This window comes from Xenopus laevis, chromosome 8L, assembly GCF_017654675.1.
Source record: "Xenopus laevis strain J_2021 chromosome 8L, Xenopus_laevis_v10.1, whole genome shotgun sequence".
NCBI lineage: Eukaryota > Metazoa > Chordata > Amphibia > Anura > Pipidae > Xenopus > Xenopus laevis.
In genome coordinates this window covers 38,823,348-38,848,878 of record NC_054385.1, presented here as the reverse complement: position 1 = coordinate 38,848,878, position 25,531 = coordinate 38,823,348, and the positions used below count along the sequence as shown (strand labels likewise).

The 25,531-nt window shown below is 40.2% G+C and overlaps 1 protein-coding gene across 3 annotated transcripts in view; it reads right to left on the bottom strand.

The window, feature by feature from the left end:
• Window positions 1-25,531, bottom strand: part of nexmif.L (neurite extension and migration facto L homeolog) — a 233,338-nt gene that overhangs the window by 83,368 nt on the left and 124,439 nt on the right. For 2 of the 3 annotated variants that reach the window (XM_018229817.2, XM_041572722.1), the window contains exon 3: window positions 4,337-4,459. The exons of the other annotated variant lie outside the window; for it this stretch is intronic. The gene's annotated coding sequence lies outside the window, so the exon portion shown is untranslated. The remainder of the gene's footprint in view (window positions 1-4,336; window positions 4,460-25,531) is intronic. 3 annotated transcript variants of the gene reach the window in all.

Here is a 25,531-nt window from a genome sequence, read left to right as displayed (position 1 = left end):
TGTACTTTCTGCTCTCTCTGCTCAATGTACTGGGAAGTGGGTCAGTGCCTTAAGGAACCATGTTTGTGTTAAACTAACACAACATTCTGGTCTCATATCAACCTCATGCTAGCCCTTTGGCAGTGAAGGGGTTTCACAAGCTATTCACCGAGCCATGACGGTTGTCCCTCTCTGGGAACTCAAGAGAAGGCATCAGAATGAGAAGTTAGAGATTTAAAATGCCAAGGGAAGCTGAGATTCGATTTCTCTTTTACATTTGTTACATTTCAGCTAATGGCTTTTAACAGACTCTCGCCATCACAGTCACCATGTATTAATTACTCAGGAGCATTCAGGCTTCTGATTTACCCAAGTGAAGATGGGAATATCTTCGCGCCAGTGATGTAATTAGTTTTGGCCTTTTCGCCTTCCTTTTTCAAGTTTAATCAAAGTTTTCAAGCTAGAATGACAAGTACACATAGTAATATAATGGTCTAGCAATCTGAGGATTAGCAACATGGCCATATTCACTATAGATACTGTGAAATCAATTTTGCAGGCTAAACCCTTTATTCCTGGCTAATATCACCTCTAGAGAAAAGAAAGACCCATTAAATGTCTTATATTATAAATGCTTATACCAAGCAACAGCATACAGGTAAAGAGAATGAGTTATGAAAGGAAAGAATAATGATTCTCTATCTTTATATGGGTTCTAGAGTATTTGCTCAATATTCATATATTTTAAAAGGGTGGATCACCTTATAGTTAACTTTTAGCATGTTATAGAATGGCTAATTCTAAGCAACTTTTTCATTGGCCTTCATTTTTTTTCTTTTTTATAGTTTTTTAATTATCTGCCTTCTGGCTCTTTCCAGCTTGCATATGGAGGGTCACTGACCCCGTTTAAAAAACAAATGCTCTGTAAGGCTACACAGTTAAGAGCAGATTTATTAAGGTTCAAGTAATGTTATTCAAGAAAAATTGGAGTTTTCAAGGCTATTTTGGAGTCAAAAATAGATTTTTCACGCTAAACAAAATGTTTGTTTTTTTTCTCAAAAAAAAAATAAAATCTAATTTTTCAAGATTTATTATGGAAATAGCTTGAATCTGAAAATACACCATGAGGTTGTGTAGAAGTCAATGGCAGAGGTCCCTTGAACCATTGGAAGATGTTAATCATGATGTTCAAGTTTTTTTCAGAGGGTTTTGTCCGAAAACTCGATCAATTCGAGTTCTTGGGTTGCTAACCCTGATGCTAACCCTGAACTCGCTGATTTGAGTGTTTTCCATTCAAATTTTTTCTTAAATTCGACCTTTGATAAATAACCCACTTAATGTTGCTATTTTGTATTACTCATCTTTCTATTCAGGCCCTCTCCTGTTCGTATTCCAGTCTCTTATTCAAATCAGTGCATGGTTGATAGGGTAACGGACCCTAGCAACCAGACGGCTAAAATTGCAAACTGGAGAGCTGCTGAATAAAAGGCTAAATAACTCAAAAACCACAAATAAAAAAAAGCAAAACTACTTGCAAACTGTCTCAGAATATCACTCTCTAAATCATACAAACAGTTAATTTTGAACAACCCCTTTATGTAGAACTTCTCAGGTCAGTTTCCAGAATGAAGGTGTCTATTGCTACATCAACACCAGGACAATTATTGACTTTTTGCATTCTACATATTACTGCTTAAGTGAGGTATGGGTTCCATTTCTTTCTGTTGGCTACTTCCCACATGTGCTCTTCAATTAAGAGTGACTGCCTGTTATCAAATAGGATCACTCAAAGGTGACTCCAGAGCAGTTGGTGCAAATTTGGTGAACTGGCAAAAAAGCCATATAATGCCATATAATTGTGTGGTCTGCTTAATTGAAAACAGCTAGTACTGGTAGCCTTACACTGACACAAGCTGCCAGTACTCCTGTATTATGGGTTTCATCCATGACAAATATTTCCCTGACATGTCAGTTGCGAACCCATCATAGAAGTCCTCAGCAGAGGAGCCCCAAAGTGTTTAAATTCTCTCCGACTCCTAAACGCTCCTTCCTACTAATTTTACCTTTTCTTACATATGCCTACACAAGAACCTCTGTGAACTGAATACTGGTACTGGCCAAATGTATTCATGCTTTATTCATGGTTGCTACATTGAGTGGCACAAGTAATATGACATTGAAGGCAATGACTTTTATTTCTGCATAATGTTCCAGCAACTATGGAGGAGTAAAATAAGGATTTTCATGAAGAGTGAAAGGAACAGTGAGTATTTTGACAATAAGGTTACAGCCAGGTCCAGGCTGCTACTCCATTTAATCTTCAAAAATGACCTTCAAGATGGTCAGGTGTCTAAATACTAAAGCATGGTGTTTCTCATCTGAGCCAGACTGCTTTATCAAAGATTTTAAGTTTGGATGCTTTTTATTATTACACCATACCACTTGAAGTTGATTAAGATGGTATTACATTTCATACCCTGCAATCCCTTCCAACCAAGCTCCAAATGTACTGAGAAGGGCAAGCAGTCACTGAACGGCTCCTGCTGATATATAACCATTCCAATGACATTAATGCCCATGCCGATGCACAACGCTGTCATTTCCTTTTTCAATATCTCAGGTAAGCAGAATTTAATCAGTGTTCTTAATTACAAAGAGACAAAGAGACATATAATAGTAATAAGCCTTGAAGTAGGAACGCTCTCTGGGCACAGAAAAAAAAAATATCTCCTACGTTCCCTCTTGTCCCAACACCATTAAAATGGTTTGCTGAAGAAGTTAATGGAGACGGGAGAAGCATCAGGTAATTCAGAAGAAATATAAACCACTGTCGGAGCAGTTTCTTTCAGCTGCAAGGTCTTTCTGATTATCACAAAACTAGTATATAAATGCCTCAGAATCACCATGGTATCCACTCTCTGGTGGGAAGATGTCTGGCCTCAGAGGTCATCACTTAGTTAGTCTGCCAGATGAGAGGTTGGCAAATGGTTTGCTTTGTTTTTTTTTTTTACTATTTACTTTTTCCCATTGAAGTCCCAGTGTTCCGTCTAAAGACTTTCCTTTAATACATTTTATTTTACTGTTTATTGCTGGACTATATTTATAAGCCTGTAACAGGCAGAACCACGGATCTTTAGTCTATGGGGGGGTTGTTAATTAAGGGTGTGATTTTCAAATTTAACAATCCTGACTGAAATCAGACACCATATATTAATTTCAATTGCCTACACGATGAGGGTGATTTTCACAAATGCTACAATATGTTCCCTTCAAGGTTGAGGCCAAAAAAAACCTAGGAGATAACAAGGTGAGAGCAGCGTCATTGGAGAAGTCTTGGGCAGACCATGGGTATGTTGGAAATGAAAATGTGCCTCAGTTCTGATATTGGTAAGGATTATAAGGAAAAGCTTTACCTATCAAAGTGCCACTTACCCTTTATATGGGCAACCACCAGTGCTAATCTATGGACAGCTATGTATAGTTCAAGTTCACGGTTCCCTCAGGTGTAAGTGTCCACATGCAGTAATTGTCTTAAATAGAATTTTTGCCTACAACTACAGCAGAACACTACAGGGGTCAGGAACGTGACTAGGGGTAGGCAGAAGAAGCACATGCATGGGGTACAACTGTGATGGAAAGCACTACATTATATCTCTTCTGTCTGCCTACCCCTAGTTTGCCTTTCTGTACCTCTGGCAATCAATTGAGGGAGAGGTACTTTTGTAGAATTTTTCAAAGCATTAACATACAAATACATCTACAGTTTGACCAATTTAAAGAGAATGTAAAACGTATATGGGGTTATGTAATAAAAGGCGGTACGTTTGCCAGGTGCAGTAACCTATAACAACCAATCAGCAGGTAGCATATAGTGGCCACCTGGTTAAAAGCTATTGGTTGCTGCTCCTGGGCCCTATATTACATATAGGGATAGTATAGAGAATTGCTATTCAAAGTAGTATGTCTGTCCCTTTCTATTCTCTGCCCTGGGGGTTCTGACTTTTGAAACAAAACACAACTTTAAAACCACTTTTCTCTAAAAATATGCATTTTGGGGTTGACGTCCCCTTAAAATGTAATGCCTGTCTCCCCCTATTCTGTAATTTCACTCCATCTTACTCCCCCTCCTTCTAAATCAGTAAGAAGTATAATCAATTAGCAGTGGTATTCTCTTTTTCTACTGGCAGCTTCCACTAATCAATACCCTAATCCATAATCCATCCTATCCATTAGCCTCATGGTAGGTCTTCTACACAATGGCTTCTGTTTGTTTCAAGTTCTATCACTGCCTCCTTCAAATATGTACCACGATGGAAGAAGAGATGAATACGTTATGAGTTATTGGAAAAATAAATACCGTAATAGTCTGCAGGTATATTTCCTGTGAATTTTCAACCGCGAGTCATATTCAGCAAACAATACTCATTCAGGACAGGGAGAATTTATCTGGATTCTGGAAGCAGGTGGACACACAGCAGACCTGAATAGGAGGTAAAATGATGTTTCTTTGTTAGTAAAACAAAGGTTGCTGTTATGATTATACGTGATCAGATTGCAAGGATTGGGGATCGGAGCTTTAATTATCTCAGTTTCCGGCAGCGGCATCTTTGTGGAAAGTAAACACTATTCTGCTGGCATGGGCACAATACTAACTCAAAACAAAAGGCTAAGAATGCTGCAGAGAAAGCCAAATGGATTAGATGATGTGAAGAAAGATAAGGGAATGTGTCCAGGTGATATGGAGAGAAGATATGATATGAAGCTGCCTCCTTCCTTGTCACTCAGAACCAAGAGGACATTTTCCTTTATAGAAAAACCCACATAGTCATGGACAAATGAAGAATTACACGTTAGGCATCCTGGTCTATCCAGCAGCCAGTGTTGTGCCATGTACTGAACTCCAGTGGACCTGCAATATGGACATAATCCTTTCATTTCTAGTTCTACGTACACTATTCCTTAAAACATATAACATCATTCTCTATCACATCACACAAAATGAGTTATGTGGATTAAATTGCTACTTGTCTGACCTAATAAATAAATCCGTATAAACTCATATATTGTTTGTTAAGGTGCCTCCTTTCTTGCACTTGCAACAACACAACTTACATATGCCTGTAAAATCCAACTGTTTGGCCTCAGCCCAAAAAATCTGCATAAAAGGCTTAAAAGATTATAAAAATGAAATGTAGTTCTAGAAAGCTTCTCGTGGGAACAGTGGGAACCAACAGTGAAGAGTTCTGCTCCACTAATGCACAAGAAGCAAGGACTGAGAGCTGGGAACCTGCAGTGTAGACTTTTGCTCCGCTAATGCACAAGGAGCAGGGACTAAAAGCCCAGTAGTCCTAATAGCAATGAAGGAATTATCTCTGAATGCTTAGGGTTGGCGCACATTGTGCATTCCACCCCAGGTTCCATCTTTAAAAGTCCAAGGACAGGGCAAAAAAACAGGATTTTTTATACTTACCGTTAAATCTGTTTCTCTGTGATCAATAGGGGGACACAGGAATGATGGGGTTAAGCTCCACCCTCCAGGAGGCAGGACACTTACTAATAAAATTGTGGGCGTGCCTAACCGGCTTAACCCCCACACTCCAGCTTATCCAATCAGTTTGTCACAAAAGATGCTGTAACAAGATATCGTAATAAACAAAATAATAATCAAAATAATAACCCACGTAGAAGGTAAGTCAGGGAATTATCCCGTAATGACCAAATGGTCAATAACAAAAGAAATCTTTAGGGCGGGACGCCCTGTGTCCCCCTATTGATCACAGAGAAACAGATTTAACGGTAAGTATAAAAAAATCCTGTTTTCTCTGTCATCATAGGGGGACACAGGGACGATGGGGACTTAACAAAGCAGCCCCCAAAAACAGCAGGGCGGGAAAAAAAGAATTAACCATTATTTCAGCACGGAATGAAGCACCTTGCGCCCAAAGGAAGCTTCAGCTGAAGAAAAAATATCAACTTTATAGAATTTTGTAAAAGTATGTACAGAGGACCAGGTAGCCGCCCTGCAGATCTGGTCCAATGAGGCCGAATTGCGCCAAGCCCAGGAAGCTCCGATTGCTCTTGTGGAATGAGCTCAAATTCCCTCCGGTGGAGTCTTCCCTTTGGACATGTAAGCTTGTCTGATGGTCTCCTTGATCCATCTAGAAATGGTAGCTTTAGATGCAGGATGACCTTTTCTGGGCCCTGATGGTAATACAAAGAGAGTTTGAGATCGTCGAAAAGGCTTTGACTTTTCAATATACCATCGTAAGGCTCTAACTACATCTATATTGTGTAGCCGACGTTCTTTATCATTCTTTGGTTCTGGACAGAGAGAGGGAACAACAATGTCTTGGTTGATGTGAAATGACGAAACCACCTTAGGAAGGAAAGATGGGACTGTGCGTAGAACTGCCTTATCCTTGTGAAATACTAGAAAAGACGGATCTGCCGATAGTGCACTCAGTTCTGACACTCTTCTAGTGGATGTAATTGCCATTAAGAACACTACCTTCCAGGTAAGCCAAGTATCTGAAATAGATCCCAACGGTTCGAATGGTGGATCAAGAAGGGCCTCGAGAACAACATTTAAATCCCATGCTGGAACTGGAGGCTGATACGGAGGAACTATATGTGCCACTCCTTGCAGAAATGTACGTACTGTATCATTCAAGGCTAGTTTGGACTGAAATAGGATTGACAGAGCTGATACTTGCACTTTCAGAGAGCTGAGTTTTAGACCTCGCCGGAGCCCACGCTGCAGGAAAGACAGAACTCTCGGGATGCTAAATTCGTGAAAGGATAGATTGAACTCCTCGCACCAACTCCGATAGGATTGCCAGACTCTGTAGTATGACTTTGAAGATGAAGACTTACGAGCTCTCAACAATGTGGCAATAACTTCTTCTGTTAACCCTTGTTTTCGCCAGATGTCTGCCTCAACAGCCATCCCGTCAAAGCGAACAGTCCTGGGTTGTGATGAGCAACGGGCCCTTGGAACAGAAGATCCGGCCTGTTCTCGAGACGTATTGGTTGTGCTATTGACATTTCCTGAAGGTCGTAAAACCAAGTCCTTCGAGGCCAGTATGGAGCTACTACTATTACCGTGATACTGGATTGCCTGATCTTCTTGAGGACTCGTGGAAGCATGGGTAGTGGAGGGAATATGTATGCTAGGTTGAACTGCCAATTCTGTGTCATGGCATCGACCCCTGCCGCCAGACTCTCTCGGTAACGAGCAAAGAATTGAGGCACCTTTGTGTTGTTTCTTGATGCCATTAGATCGACCTGTGGTTGTCCCCATTGGAGAACTAGTCTTGCAAACACGTCTGGGTGAAGTTCCCATTCTCCCGGATCTAGACGAATTCTGCTGAGGTAGTCTGCTTTGGTATTTAGAACTCCTGGGATATGAATCGCGGACAGCTGTACTTCGTTGGTTTCCGCCCAACTGAGAATTTTTTGAGCTTCCATCAGCGCCGCTTTGCTGCGAGTACCTCCCTGGCGGTTTATGTACGCCGGTAGCAGGACACTTAAAAAACTGATTGGATAAGCTGGAGTGTGGGGGTTAAGCCGGTTAGGCACGCCCACAATTTTATTAGTAAGTGTCCTGCCTCCTGGAGGGTGGAGCTTAACCCCATCGTCCCTGTGTCCCCCTATGATGACAGAGAAAATACAGTGAGTACAAGGATTGCTTGAGCACAAGTTTTCTGTCTCTGATATGACATATTATCATGGCACCCTGAGCTTGCAGTTTAGATCAGCAATAAAGCCAAGATATGCAATATTATAAAGGCTTGAATTGACTGAATGGGTTAGTGGGCACTGCTGCTTTGTAGTCATCCATTTTCTCAGGTTATATTTTATGAGGTTGATCATCCCTATTGGGAGCCTGGAATCTGGAGGACTCTGACTCACCAACCCAACTCAGGCAGATATCAATGACCCGTATGCTTTTACCTGTAAGGCCAAGGCTTTTTTTTTAAACACTATTGGGATCCTGCTTCTCCTTTTCTAATACAGTTATTTGGAGGATTTTTCAGTCTTTGAACTTCTGAAATGCTTTCTTAAAGGGAGGAAGTGTAAGTACCCAGCTATAACCAACACCAGAACTTATGGCAGAAGATACATCTTGGAAAGTTGTACATATTGGTAAAAAAACAAAAATCTAAATGGGTTTATGTAATGAGAAGGTATGGTAATCCAAATACAGAACCCTTTATTTGGAAAACCCTGGGTCCCAAGCATTCTGGACAATAGATCACATACCTGTTTAGGATATTAGAAGTCACCAAGGAGTTTTTTTATTTTATTTTATAAAGGTAAGAAGCCAAAGTTAGAAATCCAAAATGACTTGTAATATTGTAAGACGTATATTTTCCTTACAAAAACAAGCAACTAATCAATCATATTGCAAGGTACTGCTAAGTGCAATTTCGAAAGATATATTTTACAGTTTATTCACTCCACATGGGTGCTATAACCCCCAAAGAGCTATTTGACTTTCCTGTATATTAAACTTGCCTTTTGGAATGTTATCTAAGAACAGTTTAGCTGTGGAGGGTTAAAAATCATGGCAATACTTTGATGCGTTTATAGCAACAAACAAGGGTCTTTTTTTGTGCAATAATTACATTAATTACCAAGCAGCAAACACGCCCATATCTGAATAAAGAAATGTAATGATAAGTCAGCATGGAAAGCTGGATGTTTTCTGTAGTTATAGGAATGGCTTTCAGTTTCTTGTGCTCATGTATTGCTGGCTCACTAGCTTTGTCTGGCGACTGCAGGCCTATCATACAGGTAAAAGCTAAAGCCTCGGTTGCAAAGCCATTGGAGCACACGTTTTGCACATTTGAGAAACAAAGGCTTAGTAGTAGTACAGAGTTTACTTCCCCTGAGATAACCCTTAAGGAACACTTAAGGCCAGGCCAGATGGAAGATCTTGAACAGTGTTTAAACTCAAAGAGAAAGTCTTTAGAAGAGCCACGCAGAGTTGCAGTGAGTTGGACAGATGAGACACTGCAGGCGGGGCATTCAAAGTAACATTCACGTGTCGGGAAATGCTTTGTACTGATTGCTGGCCATCATGTTGGTTGACCATTTTTTTATTTGGAGGCTCTTGGACATTCATTTCTTTGTAAACATAGGTTTAAATACTTGTATAATCATTCATTAAACATGTTTATTTTGTAATAAACTCAACAGTTATGATTGCAACTCCATAAGTGCTCCATCAGCCATGTCCATTGAGACCCTGATGTGATTTACATTCTATTTATTTTGACATGGCTTATAATATACATAACTGGAAACAGCTCATCTTATTTGTGATATGAGAGATACAAAGATGTACCCCATGGCTTATCAACACAGAACTTAGATAATTCACAAACCCACTAATTGTGTACAGCAAATAACTATCTATTTTGAATAGTAAAACGATTCTAAAAGAGAAAAAGTTTAAAGATAAAGGTCAAATTTCACTTAAGGCAACAACTGCATAGCACTAGGCTGAAGAATATGGTAAACATAATTTACCACCAAAAAAAGTTTTGCTCAAAAAAAGAAAAATTAAATTCTAAGAAACTACTTCTGCCTCTGACTCCTGAAACACTGGTGCAGAATCAACAAGGAGAACTGACTTCAGCTAAATTGTTTCAGGAATCTACAACCAGAGAACTGTCAACAGCAATTATATTTACAAATATAAATTTGACATTTTTAAAATAAGCTATATATTGGAAATTGCTTATTATTACATTGCCTTTCATTGCACGAAAGAATGGTTTTGGGTGGACATCCCATTTAAAGTCTGTTATGAGACTGAATAGTTGAAGGTAAAGCATTATCTTAAGACCTCCAGGTACCATAGAGTGGTACCTCTGTGTATTTCTGCATATATTTTGCACAATGCGAATTGTGCATTATCTACAGTAACTGAATATAGTGGACGCCCATTTTATAGCAGATTAGAGTCCTGCATAGGTGTAACAGAGAGGTAATTAGCAGTGGAGGCAGACCTGGTATCTATGAAGCACAGACTGATGTCCTGGACTGACCACAGAACCCTTTTACAGAATAAACAGGGCTAAGTCATTGGTTGGCAGAGAATATGTAGAGCTAAATAACTGTACAGCTGGGACGTTTGATATCTTCATTGATTAATATCTTCTCTGAGATCTGAGGAGGCAAGTGATCATTATGCTGCTAGAGTCAGCAGTCACTTACCCGGGGCTCAATTATCTCATTCCTTCTGTTAACTGGAAGCACATCATCTAGCTGTGGTACAGGCTCCACAATCATAAATCAGTGGCCTACTTAGCTCCATGCCCTTTAATGGAGATGGAAGAGGCTCCTTGCTTGATGCATTCACAATTCTTTACATTCACTCTGACAGAACGTATTGAATCAAGCTGAAAGCTGGAGGGTACACCTCACATTTATAAACAGAGACAGGGAGACTTAATATTCTACAGTTTTCACCATTTGTATTCCACAAATGCTGTGCCTGAGTATAAAAAAGTGTTTTATTTTGGCAGACAAAGTCAACTTTAAAGGTTTAGGCTAGAGAACAGTTGGTAAAATGATGTATTTCTCCTTGTTTACATATATCAAAATATACTGTATATATAGTCTTCAGCACTGAGAAGATTAAAGGGATGTTGTCTTGATTTTTATGGTGTAGTTTGTATTCCTAAATTACACTGTTTAACTGTAAATAATTCACTCTACCATATAAAATTTCATTCCTAACAAGTGTATTTTTTTAGTTGCAATATTGGTGTGTAGGCAGCCATCTCAGGTCATTTTGCCTGGTCATGTGCTTTCAGAAAGAGCCAGTGCTGCACTATGGAACTGCTTTCTGACAGGATAATGTTTCACATACTCAATGTAACTGAAGGAGTTGCAGTGGGACTTGGATTTTTACTACTGAGTGCTGTTCTTATATCTAACAGAGAGCTGTTATCTGGTTACCTCCTCCCCCATTCTGCTGCTGATGGGCTGCTCGGGGGGGGGGAGGGTGATATCACTCCAACTTGTAGTACAGCAATAAAGAGTAACTGGAGTTTATCAGAGCACAATGCACATGACTGGGGGCACCTGGGAAAGTAACAATATGTCTAGCCCCATTTCAGTTTTCAAAATTATTATAACAGTAAAAAAATATGTTTGCTCTTTTGAAAAATGGATTTGAGTGCAGAAGTTTGCTGGAGCAGCACTATTAACTATTAAGTTTTGATAAAAGAAAAATTTCCCATGACAGTATCCCTTTAAAGTCTTGCTGAGAATTAAGAGTTGAGGTGAAAGATGATTCTCTATGAAGAAAAGCTTTTTCATTAACTACCTCCCACTGATATCCCACTGATATCCCACTGATGTGGGAGGTAGGTAAGGTGGGTGGAATTCCCCATCACTTCAGATAGACAGGAGGCATTTCCTTAATGTCCCCTACCTGCATACAACACAGCAGACAGTACAGTGCAACAGCAGCGCCCACCTAACAATGCTAGAAAGAAGTCAGGGTGTTAATTTTGCTAGATACTCTATGGAAGACCAGTCTGAAGGTCAGTTAGGATGGGGTTTCGGGTGTTTTCTGTTGGAGGGGAAACCAAAGCGAATTTTTTTTTTAAATTGTTGTTGAATATATTAGTATTGAAAGACAGATATCATTTGTTTGTTTTATATTGCTATAAACACTGCAGCTAAAATAAAAGACTATTGATCTCAGTTATGAGCGCTGGACTGCCAAAGGGGCACACATTTAATCCCCTTAGGGCTCGTACAGGGTGCATTTGCACCCAGTGGCATTGGCATGTGCAGAACACAGCACAGCACCTTGAAGCTTGCTTGACACCCAAGCTGGGGGGGGGGGGTATTCCACAGGGCCGGAACTACGGGTAGGCAGAAGAGGCAGCTGCCTAGGGTGCAATGATCAGGGGCGCTGGGCATCTACTGCTAAAATTGTCTTCTGCCTACCCCTAGTCCGCACCCCTCGTCTTACTCCCTTCCTTCCCTCCTATCACCCTCCCCTCCGTTGCTGACCCCTCCCTCCCCTCCTTCTCTTTTCTCTCTCCGCAGGCACGTGGAGGGGTGTGGTCGGCCGGGTTGCCTAGGGCGCCTGGCCGGGTATTCCAGATGATGCCCACCTGCCTCACAACTTCTGTACCTCTATTTGCTTAGAAATACAGTTTTTTTTAACTAGGCATTATTTTTGGCTTTACTGTCCCTTTAATTATACAATCAACTACTCATTTACAGGTTAAAGTTTCCATACAGTGTTGGAGTGGCCCACAGGGATACCAGGAAAACTCCTGGTGGGCCAAGGTGTCAGTGGGCCTCTTGCTTCTAAACATTTGGTCTATTTCATGGTCATTCCCTATTTCTTTATGGGAAAAAATGCTCAATAAGGAAAGAATATAGTAAGTAGTAAAAGACTAGGAGAATAAAGAGGTTTGATATGAGCATGATAATGCTTCAATAAACATAGAAGATAACAGCAAGAACAAACTGGATTCTTTAACATATTAGTGTAATGAAAGCTGTTTACAAAAACACCCAATACAGCATATAAATAAATAAAAAGGAGCATTGGTGTTATTATTATTATAACTATTTTGTACACAGATCTAAAACTAGACCATTTAGGAGAGTTTTTAACTGAACTACAACAATAAAAGTGCAATGGGAATGGATAGGAAAAGTACCGAACGACAGCATCATAAAATGCAGTTTTAAGCTCCCAGATTTAGACACACAGCTCATCCGTAACTGCTCTCTAATGATTTCTGTTGTTCTACAGCTCCACAGCATTAAAAGTCAAGTTAATGGTCCATACATCAGCAGCTGCTCTTCTTATGCATCCCCCAAGCAGCTCTGAGTCAGCCCCATTTTGTTGTATATGAAACTATTCCAAACTGATAAGTGCCGTCTTCTTCTTTCTCCATCAGGGGATTCACCAAAATGCATTATGGGGACTGTCTACCTGAACTACATTCATACTTTAAAAGAACAAGAATGAGTTTTGCGAAGTGATTGCACTTTAATCGAGAAACAGAAAAGGTTACCACCACCAATATGAATGACCTTAAGTAGCTTGTACTTCCATTACTTTTATATACTGCTCAGTCTTATTCTACTGTCTGGTGGCCACAGCCATATGTTACTTTGCCCTAGGCTAGGGCATTAAAATCAAAGCAAGATACACCAAACAAAGGGAGAACCGACCAGAAATTTTTTGCCATCTACATATAACATCTACAGGCATGGGATCCATTATCTGGAAACCCATTATTTAGAAAGCTCTGAATTACAGAATGGTGCCCCACATTTTTTAAAATGATTTCCCTTTTCTCTGTAATAATGAAACAGTACCTTGTACTTGATCCAAACTAAGACACCTAACATATATAATTAATCCTTATTAGAAGCAAACCCGCCCTATTGGGTTTCTTTAATGTTTACATGATTTCCTAGTAGACTTAAGGTATAAAGATCCAAATTAGGGAATGATCCATTATCCGAAAAAACCCAGGTCCCGAGCATTCTGGATTACAGGTCCCATACCTGTATAAACATTTTGAAAAAGAGGCCCTTGTTAACCAAAAAGTACCATCTAGAACAGTGGTTCAAGAACAGTGGCTGAGGAGCTGTATCTAAAAGGAAGTAGTATGTAATTTAAGAAAAATGCTTGTTTGCTTTTCTAGATTTAACAGGAATCCCAGACTGTAGAATACTCAAATGGGGTTTAAAGCAGTAAAGGCCAACAATCACTAATTCAGAGGAACTTGGCAACTGACAAAACATAAGAAAATAATACCGTATATACTCGAGTATAAGCCGAGTTTTTCAGCCCCCAAAATATGCTGAAAAACTCTACCTCGGCTTATACTCGGGTCAAGCGCAAAAACGGTCGCCGACGTCTAAGAATAGTCGCCAGCGTCTGAGAATATTCGCCGGCATCTAAGAATAGTCGCCGGCGTCCAAGAATAGTTGCCGGCGTCCAAGAATAGTCGCCGGCATCCAAGAATGGACGTCGGCGTCCAAAAACGAGACGCCAGCACCTCCAATGGGAGCAGAAACCCTCAATTTTTTGATTGAAACTTACCAGAAGCTGCTGCATTTCTCACCCTAGGCTTTTTCTCATCTTATACTCGAGTCAATAAGCTTTCCCAGTTTTTGGAGGTAAAATTAGGTACCTCGGCTTATACTCGGGACGGCTTATACGTGAATATATACGGTAGGTAGAGATGCCTGGTTGCTGTAGCTCAAGGGGAAAAAAGGATTGTGCTTAGTTACAGGTATGGCGTCTATAATCCAAAATATTTGGCACCTGAAGTTTTCTGCATGAGAGATCTTTCTTTAATTTGGATCACCATTTTATATCTTCTAAAAATCATTTCAACATTAAATAAATCCAGTAGGAGTGTTGGGCATACAATAAGAAGGATTTGCATGTTAGCTGGAATCATGTGCTGTACTTGGTACTGTTTTATTTTATAGAGAAAAAGGAAATATTTTTTTAAAAAGTGAATGGTTTAATTAAAATGTACTATATGGCAGATGAACTTCCCAAAAGGAATTATTTCATTATAATGTACTATTTGGAAGATGACCTTCCCAAAGAGAATCATTTCATTAAATAATTATATCCTTATAAACGGTGAGTTCTGATGTCATCAGTTATAAATGGTGAGTTCTGATGTCATTTCTATCACATTTCTATTCATTGAATCTTGTGTATTATAATAAATAAAGTACCCAGTGTTGCAAAATATGAGTATATGGAAGATGACCTTCCCAAAATGAATTATTTCATTATAATATTTATCAAGGGTCGAATTTCGAAGCTAAAAAACTTCGAAATTCGAACTTTTCTTTTTGAATTGTATGGCCGTTTTCGGTCGAAGTAAAATTGTTCGATCTATCGTAGCAATTGTTCGAACAAACGATTTTCAAAAAAAAAAATTTGACTTCTTAAAACTTAGCCAAATTTTGGCTCTAGGTTCTAGGAGATCCCCATAGGCTAACATAGCAATTCGTCAGGTGGCGAAGTCAACGTTTTTTAAAGAGACAGTACTTCGATTTTTGAATGGTTGAATATTCAATATTCAAATTTCAATTCAAATCAAAGTCGAATTTGGCCTATTCGATGGTCGAAGTACCCAAAAAATACTTCGAAATTCAACGTTTTTAAATTCGACCTTTGATAAATCGGCCTTCTATATAGGAGATGACCTTCCCATAGTTCGAAACGTATTGAAGAGCAAGTTTCCCGATAACAAATCCTATACGTGTACTGCATATGGATGCGGAGAAAGCTCGAGAAAGGGTTTGGAACAGTAACCATGGGTGCAGCCTCGGAGAATTCCAAACTTAAATGAAACAATTGTAGAAGAACCAAAACACAGTAACCATGTTTGAGAATTTGGAAAGTACTTTGGCAGTGAAGAAGAAACCTAATGAGAAGTAGAGTTGCACAGACCTTTGCTAGTGATGGACATTGGGTTAAATTGGATTTTGGAGGATACTGAAAACCAAACTAAGGCCTGACATGGGGCAGCAGAACAGGGGTATAGAGTAAGGAATATACTGTAAGGCTGCAGCATATACAAGTGAGTTGTATGGGAACAATCCCAGTGTATCCAATCTCTTCTATAGGTTCTCTTGCAAGCAGATGGTACATTTACACCTTTGACATACACATGTACAGTATATAGGTGTGCGCATATTTTTACTCATAGGGTCACACATTAATGCTTGCTGCCACATCTCCTTTCTTTTGTGGGCTATATATTATGCCGTATTAAACACCTGCTGGATGAGTGTAATGCTGTCGGTAATATCACTGCAGCTGCCTTCTGCACAAATCCCTGCAATAAATCAGCAGAGCTCCTTCCAGCTTCAGGCGCGTCCTGTTTCAATCCACACACTTAGCAGACAAAAACCAGATGGATCGCTAAGTGACATAATGAATAGTGTGCAATGTGATCGTTTCACTGCGGTTTATAATGACTTAAAAACCACTTCCATTTTATTCTTCATATTAGCAGAGATTGGCTGTGTCCAGGAGTGAGACCAGGCCGGCCGCTCAAAAGCAGAGCTCAGCTGGTTTGCAGCAGCTCCAATAGGCAGCAGTGCCAGTGAGGGAACACATTTCGGCAAACATCATCAGGACTTACAGTCATTATGAAGTTTATCTCTATTGCAACTTACTTAAACTCACCCTTTCCGTATTAAATGTGAGTATTTTAAGACAAGGAAGTAAACTTTTTTGGCTCATCTACAACGAAGGGGTTCTTCACCTTTAAATTGACTTTTAGTATGATGTAGAGAGTGATATTATGAAACAATATGCCATTGGTTTTCATTATTTCTTATTTTTGAGTTATTTCCCAGCTCTCCAGTTTGCAATTTCAGCAAATCTGGTTGATGACCCTAGTAACCATGCATTGCTTTGAATAAGAGACTGGAATGTGAAAAGAAGAGGGACTGGATAGAAAGATGAAAATAAAAAATAGAAATAACGATAAATCTGTAGCCTTACAGAGCATTTTTTTTTTAGACGGGGACAGTTTAAAGCTGGAAAGAGTCAGAACATAATTCAAAAACTATAAAAAAAGAAAACAAATGAAAAGTTGCTTCTAATTGGCCATTCTATAACATACTAAAAGTTAGCTTAAAGGTGAACCACTCCCAGACCAACAGGCAGGCAGGGAGCAACAGTGGTGCAAATGTGATATTGCTGTGAGTGCAACTCATCTCTTTCAAGAAATCCTCCTCCATTCAATGTGCAAGCTGCCAAAGACATCTCAACAGCAAACAGATGATTTAAGGTCATTTTAGTGCATGTAGTACCAAATTTATGTCATTTACCTTCATATCTATGCTGCATCATCTTATTAGGTATAGAATGCACTTGTCACTTTGGCAACCACCTAAAAAAGCTCTCGGATACCCTGGTGCCCGTATCTCTGTGGCTCAGTGTATGAGCCTAGAGGGTTTCTAAAAGAGAGCTAAGCTGACCAGAAGTGGCTCCAAAAGCATATTTAGATGATTGTTTTGCTGAATACTGAGAACTTGCAAATCAGGAAGGCACTGGGGGTGGGGGGGAATAATGAACGGAACAAAAATTTGGCAAATTAGGGATAGAGGAGAGAAATACAGGGGCAGGGGCAGACTGGGCCTCTCCCACCTGCCTTATCTGCCTGGCAATTTCTCTCCACCAGACCGATAGAAGAAAATCGGGGGTCGGGGCAGGGGGAAGACTGGCTGTGGGTGGCTGCCGAAGTGAGGCCCTGAAGTTGGCGGGGGGAATTGGGGACCCCGGAGCAGGTGCATTCGGCCCCCTGATAAGGCAGCCACGATGAGCCCAGACCCCAACACTGTACAGAGGGATGGAGAGATGGAAGAAGAATTGCATGATAATATCATTCCTCTTAGTACATGGATATGGAGTGTTGAATGCAGTTCCGAAAAAGGGATGTAGGAGAGTAAAGCAGCCTGAACAGATCTTTGGCTCTGTGTGCTAATTGCAATGCATATAATGCCAAAACAACACAGTGAGAGAAAGATATAAACACATTAAGAGGGGTAATAATGAGAGAAGGAGCCACATAGAGAGGAAAGGAAAGATGGTACCAGATAAGGAGAAAGGGTTTACAGGCACCAATGGCTTGGCCTTAGAGCTGACCTTATATCAGTGATAGAACCCTTGCATTACAGATGTTTCCACTATGAAAAGCTTATTTTATTGCTACTACTGGCTTCGTCATATAAATTACAGGGGTGGGGAATTGAATAACAAAAAGTCTTCTATCTTCTATTCTAGTGATAAGCTGTCATTATTGCTATACGTCCATTGGGTGCTATTGGTCTAATGGTGGATTGGTTTTAATATTTCTCTAATAACAAGGCAGAGATGATAAACGAACCCCTACATCACCTGCTTCATTACAGGCAGCAGCTACATGGATCCCCACAGCACTACTAAGGTGCTAGAAAATTATAAATGGAATTTGAAAAAAATATATACAGTATATGACCATATAGCTTTTAAAAGCACTATGGGTTCATGCCTGTTGTGTCAACCACTTCACTGTAGGTTATTTTCCCGATGAATCAGAATATACATGTATGCTTTGACTGCAACCCCTTAAGGAATTTGTATTCTACATAACCAGAATAAAATAAGAAATGAGTGCTGTAGCAGAGCAGAAATAAGCTGGTTTCACAGAATATAGGATAAGGGAGTAGGAATGAGTCAGCAGGTTGGAACAACATGGACCCTGTACACCACACGGCAGTGAGCTCCAGGCTTCCAGGCCTGTGGGATTTAAGAGACAGGTGCAGTCGGGTCAGGACTGGGCCCAGAGATTGGCCGCGAGATTTATCTGCACATTTGGCTCTGTTTGGTGGAGATTGGAAGTCATTATGCGGTGACAGGCACCAAGCAGGTTAAGTGAAAAAACGTGCTTTCAGTATCCTCCCTGGTGGGCAAGAGTCTGCATTACAAAACTACCAATAAAACTGACACTAATTGGCCGCTCGGATGATGGGTCCTGGAAATTCAGAGAGGAAACGTCTGCACATTAAGATCTCAGTGGCAGATTCACCCATCCTCGGAAAGTTTAAAGTCTGGAGCACACACAGTCAAGCCCTAAAATTCTACCGCAGTACGTGATGCGAAAAACCATTTTAACCCCATCGCACCCAGACGTTTTTTAGAACATTTCTTTTTTGCTGGCATGGCTCACTACGTGATATTACCACTACTAACATTTATGTAAAAGTAAGTGCAATAATGCGAAAGGCGTTACCTATATTATTCGCCTGTCCTGAAAAATTGCAAAGAAATGACTGTCTTTATTTGTACAAAATTACGCGCAGACCTCAATACGGGAGAATTCCCCATAGAGCTTTTAATCTAAGTTTTATAACCCCCTCCAATAAGTGCTACAGTAAATGCTCGATGCATTGCATATCACATTCTGGGCGAGTTTTACTAACAGTGATAACAAAGGAAATCATTCAGACTGTCAGTATGTATGCAAAAGAACTGCCAGTCACCAGAAGAAATGTCATAATGCAGCGATGCCACTTTGAAGATATTTTTTTTTTAAATTCCTTTTGTTAACTCCAAAACAGAATTCAAGGATAATCTTTTAACCCTTTCCCAATCCGCAGTATTTGATCCTGACCTTGAGTTTTCAGCTTGCTCATGATGGTGAGAGGATCTCACATTATAACGATAGACAAGAATTGGGTTGGCGATGGGTCAGCCAGTACCTGCAGGCCCAGATTTGTGGGTAGGTCACATGGATATTGGCCTAGGGTAGTAAGTTATTAGAGGTGGCAGTCATGTTCCTGAACAAAGAGATGACTGTGTGCAGGAACCATTCAAAGGGAGAAGGTGCACATTACCAATAAGGGAAAGCTTCTACTGTATCAGTATTTAGTTCCATTAATTGCCATGCCATCCAATCAGATCAGTGCACTGATAACCTGACATAACCCAGGGATGTTTTTTTAATGGTTGGAAAGAATTAAAGGAATCAGACCAGCCCTACGGAACCCCCTCTATAGCATCTAACTATTTATCACGAGTACAATTTACCAGTAAAGTTCCCCAGAAACCATTCCCAGACAAACCCTCTCAGAGAAACAGATTATAGGACCGAATACACGTTCAACTGGAGTCGCTTTGAATTAAGATCTATTTTTTTCCCTCCAAAGTTCCTGATTTTGAAAATGTCAGTCGGAGGAGTTATTTTAGCGACACACAAATTAGAACGACGTGGATCCTAATTTGCATCTCTGAGTCACTTTCAATGTCGGATTTGTGTATCATAAAACATCTGCCAGCTATGATGTGGAGTAAATTCTTGGCTCTCTTCGGTAAAACCCAGAAATACACTGAACTTATAAATATATCTTTCTCCACAGATTATTCCTGAAACAAGACGATTCCAAAATGTAGAACGTTAAGATGCACCAAGACTGCTAGCTGGCTGAGGATTCTGAAAGATGGTTTACTAAAGCTGTAGATGGAGTTCTTCTATTTTCACCAGGGTCCTCATCACAAGGGGACAGACAGACTTGCCCAGTTGAAGCAGTGGGGTATGGACTGATGTCAAAGGGGTGGGGTTTCCACCAGAAGGGCAGTTTGAGGGTGGCATAGTTGAATCTGTAATTAAGTTTGGGGCCATCTTCTTTACAGACCAAGTGGGACAGGTTATGGAAGGTTTAGATCCCTTTAAATGCAAAAATATACTTTATACAGGTTTGGCCACATTTTTGCTCCATGTAAAATAATTATTTTATTTGGAGCTAGGGTTGCCACCTTTTGATTCGGTGAAGTCCAGGTGGAGGGCCCAGAAGGGGTCGGGTCAATGACATAAGGGGCGGACGCTTGCCAATATGTGAAGTGGTGATCGGTCAATGACATTGGGGAGGTGGCTCAGGTGACATTAGGGGCGGTCAATGACATAAGGGGTGGATGCATGTCGATATGTGAATCAGTGATCTGTGATTGATCGATGCGTCATTCACTTCAAGTCCTGTCCGGATTTCCTACTAGACAGGCAGCTTTCACCAGGACAGTCCTTCCGAAAACTGGGCTGTTCAGGTGAAAACCAGACAGATGGCAACCCTAGTAGTAACAATTGCTCTCACAGTAGTCTGTAAAGCTGACATTCATATGTATGAATACAAACATGCACATGGCCAGTAATAATACCTGTCAAAGCAGCAGACATCCAAAAAAAGTGAGAAAAAACACTTTTAAAGTCAATAAAAGGAGAACTTACCCTTTAATGCTGACATTATCAGGTACAAAAAAGGCAAACTTTCACTAGATATGAATGGGTGATGCCATATTCGATCCCAGTTTCTGTGCCACACACTGTACACTCTTTTAATAAGGAACCCCAGGGAGGACCGTGGATTGTTGCAGCAGCATCAGACAGGGCCATAAAAAGATTTCTTACCTCTGTATCCCTTCTAAGGTGCTCAGCCTTGTGAAAGAAATGAGGGCGGCCAAATGATTTATGGATAAAAAAAAAAAAGTATTGGTTTCATGAAACCTCTCTAGAAGTACCTTGTGTACGACACCTGAGAGCTGCATTGAACATTTAGTCAACAAACGCGTCAGGGAAAAAAAGGAATTAGCCGTAAATCAATTTCTGTTAAATGATGTGAGTGATGCACAGAGTTCTTTCTAGCTGAACTGGCATAATCATAGAACATTCAAGGCATCTAGAGTTTGTCCTTTATTGATATGGATCATTATGTAAAGTGTCATGGGCTGGATAATTTCCAGGTTAGCCATATTAAATTGGTTTAAAAACACTACTGCGAAGTGCAAATGAATCTACACTGTTGCTGGATGCCCAGAGGACCTATTAAATTTTTTTTATATTGTCATAACGTGACTTTTAAATGCATACGTAGCTGAAAAGTATTAGTCTGCAAGTGCACCTGTTTTATTGACTCCATCCCAAAACGCCCAGGTGGGTGGGGGGGTCTGAATTCCTGGCTAAGTCCTCGCAGAGTCTAATTACTGCAGGAAATCTTGACATAGTAATTGCAAATGAGGAAGATCAGTGGCGCAGTATTTATCTCCCTATCCTCAGCCTTGGTCTGAAACAATGTCAAGTTACCAACAGCAAATTATTGTCAGTGCCAGCCTCCTTAAGTGCAGCTCCTGTAGAAAGAATGCGCTATGGGTTCAAATGAGCAAGTGTCGGAGAACATTTTGCATTATGGTTAGTATTTCTGTCTTGTACGCCTGGGTGCCTGGGTTTGGGTAATCTAGTTTCCCCTCACAACAAACAGGCAGGAAAATTGGCTCCTCATAAAATTGTAGGGACCCTAGACTGTAATTTTAATTGGTGCAGGGATTTATGTGAATAATATAAGACTACTAATATAAGTTGCTCCTCTATTTGCTGCTGAAAAAGCCCCCTCTCTTCTGGGTCTGTGTGTATTATAAAGGGTTCAGTTGGGTTAAGGTCAGGGTTCTGTACATGCCAGTCAAGTTCTTTCACTCCCATCTTGGCAAACCCATTCTGTATGGACCTGAATTTCTGCATAAGGGCCTTATTGTGCTGACAAAAATGCCACAAAATAGAAAGCACTGAATTGTCACGAATGTCACTGTATGATGTAGTGGCAGGTGTTAGGAATGCGTGGCTTAATCCTAGCGTTTTACCAACCTGGCTGGTATGCCGATTTTATTAAGGAGGGTGTTAGTAGGACAGAAAGATTTAAATATAGGAGGGACTGTATTTTTTTCCAGAAAAGGCGGGAATCTTACTTCAATAAAAAGCCAATGTCAATAATTAAGAGGTTCCCATAAACTTTTGGCCATATAGTGTATATGCAAGCGTAGTAGCACAAAACTGCTTTATACAAACTATTGGAAATATTTTACCCTCTTTTTTTGCTTTTGACAGGGTCTATTTCAAAATCTTCTATGATTCTTGGTTGTTAATGTATTTTCATCCTCTTAGGAACTGCTAGTTATACCAGCAGCAGAATATGGATTTTTAAAAGACAGATTTTTGCCAAGTGAGCTAGTCTCCTAAAAGGTGATAGAAAGGCAACATGGACATTGCACAAAGTCACAAAGATCTTAATTATTTATCAATGCCATAATGTATAATCTCTGTAAAGAGCTGCAGAATATGTTGCTGCTATATAAATAAATAACGTGAATGCCTGAACACGTCTTTATGGTAATCCGATTAGATTATATAACTGACCAGTATTCACCAGGGCCACTTGAAGGCAGTAGTGGATCCAATACTTTCCTAATTAAGATGCTACGGGAACACTTTCTATAAACCTGACCCACCATTAAATACAGGAAGAGTTACCCCCAACATTTCCAGTGCCGTAACCCATCTTAAAATGCAAGAGTTGATTATTTCAGCATTAATTGCTAATATAGCCCAGTTTTGCAGAAGAGTAAATGTGCTAGAGAATATTTTGTTCATATACGAACAGAAAATTAGCATCTTCGCTCTAAAAAGTTCCCTCGCCCTATGGTAGTGCCCAGTATTAACTGCCACATTGACTATGTGTTCCCTGCAAACAGCCATTAGCTTTGTAAGAAAATAAAGCTGTCTCTGATGGCAAAGAGTTAACATGGTAGAACGGGTGGCACATTTTGCTCCTGACCTCCCCTTAAGCACTCTAGCAGTCTCCCTCCTCCTGAGAGCAACAGCCTCCCCTACTGTGCCTGTCATTGTAGTGGAAATGCAGATTTCCCTGTAGCTGTGCATCTGGAGGTAAGACGAGAAACGGCAATGGCGTGGAGACTGCCTTCCTCCTACCGTTGAAATTTGCCTTGTCACTGCTGCATTCAGAGAAAAAATAATAACCCTTCACTGCTGCATTCAGAGAAAAAAAAATAAAAACCCTTTGTACAAACACAAAATCTCTAAGTCAACCAATTTGCTCTTAATTTCCATTCCATTTTGTTGTGGAGGAAAAAATGTTCTAGGGCATGGATGATATAAACTACAAAACCCTGCATTTCCCAATGCACATAACACACCCTACATCACTTTAGGACACCAACAAGACACACCTCCCCATCCAAGCAATTGTTGTATCTGCCATGTCTACTGTTCTGCAGTGCTAGAAGTTGTAATTTAACAACCAGGAGCAGTAGGGGCAAGCTGATACGGTCTATGAACCCATAGCAATAACTTTTTAATTGTTACTTAACAGTTACTTTTTAATTCACCGCTGGCCTCTGGTTTGTGAAAGTGCACACAACAGTTTTGAAGTGTTTTGTCGGCCAGGCCTCCCTAAGCTATGTGTTTGAGGTGTCACACCCGAGCCAGAGTCGTTGAGCGGTGAGTAACCTGATTTGAATGCCTACAAGGATCCACCCAGTTACAGGGTGAGCGATCATAAGAAGGATTTCTGTGTGTTACCTCATTGTGTTAAAATTATTGGCAGAGGGGTTAGACAACATCCCAAAAAGTCTGTTCACAAATATATACTGTCTGCTTCCTGGCTACTGTGGGTAACATGAATTGGAACAACCATTGCACCCCTTGTAATATTCAAAATATGATTACATCCATGTGCCTGTTTTGAAGGGGGAAGAACTGTGTGTACTACTTTTGCCTGGTATTTTTATATTTTGAGTGCAGCAAATAAAAAGTTCTATGCCAGGTGACTTGAGACCAAATTAGGGTAGAGCACTGTGGCTAGATGTGCCCATGAAAGGCTCTCAGTGAAGCTCTGTGGCTGGTTGGAAATCATTCTCAGCACTAGAGGTCCTGTAGGATGCTAAATCAAAAGGAGCAGAAGAGCTCGGAGCTAATTGTCTGCACAGATCGTATTCTGTAGAATAGATTTTTGTGCTTTGGAGGAGTATGTGGTACAGAAAGAACTAATCATCTGAAGGAATTTGTGATTTTTATATGGAACATCTTGAAGGCTACTTTCTCATTCATATATAGCTCTTCTTCTTTCAGACAGCCCCGTACTTTAATTTCTATCAGTAGTCATAGAGCTTGCATTCTTCTATAGTCCCTGAGACACAGTGGAGCCACCATGGGAGTTCAACTCTCTCTACCTTGGGTGTCTCACCCCAGCAGAGCAACTAAAACACACCCTTGCTATATATAGCCTAAAGCTGTCCATACAAGGGGACATCGGTTAGCCTCAATAAATGAGTGAAACGTTACCAAAGTGGAGGGAAGAATTACAGTGATCTAACCTTTTTGCTTCCAGACTATTGACTGGATCTCAGGGGGTCCCCAATGAAGACCGGTTGGGAGAGAGTCAATAAAGGAGGTCCTTGGCTAACTTAGTCAGATCTAGTTGAGCTTGAAGGCAATACAAGACAATGTAGGGCCATTTTAAGGTCATTGGATATTGAGTAATCCTCCGACGCCATACAGAAAAACCTCCTCCTTGTAAAAGCAGTAATAAAACACAAAAGAACAAAAAGTCCACTAAAATGTAAAAGCCCAATGTGATCTATTTATCCAGCATGTCCCCATTAGCTACTTGTTCCCCCATCCCTGAAAGGTGAGTAATTATTTTAAGGTGAATTACCCTCATAAATTGGGCTTACCTCCTCATCTTGTTTTTGTCCATGGGTTGATTGAGGTCTCAGCACAGGTCACCAGTTGGGAAACTAGTCTATATAATACAGAATCTACACAAGCAGGTTTGTATTAAGCAGACTGATGTTGTTTTTGCAGTTTGATCACTGCCTCTGACCTTTCACAATCCTGGCTATTAAATGCCTCATGTCAATAATGATGATAAATGCAATAAGTGCATCTTCATTGTTGTTTACCGGGAAATATCCCCTGTTTTTCAGGAATATGTCCACTAACAAGGGTATATAAACACACAAACATAGTCAGAAGGTTATATATATAGGAAAACCAAAAATACAATAATAAACTGATATTAAGAAGTCCTTACAATGATTATTTTCTTTCTATCTTTCTAACAATAGATTTCCCCTGGAACCAAGACAAGATCCAGCCTCTGGCATTTGTTTTGCATGTGTTCCCAGCATTAT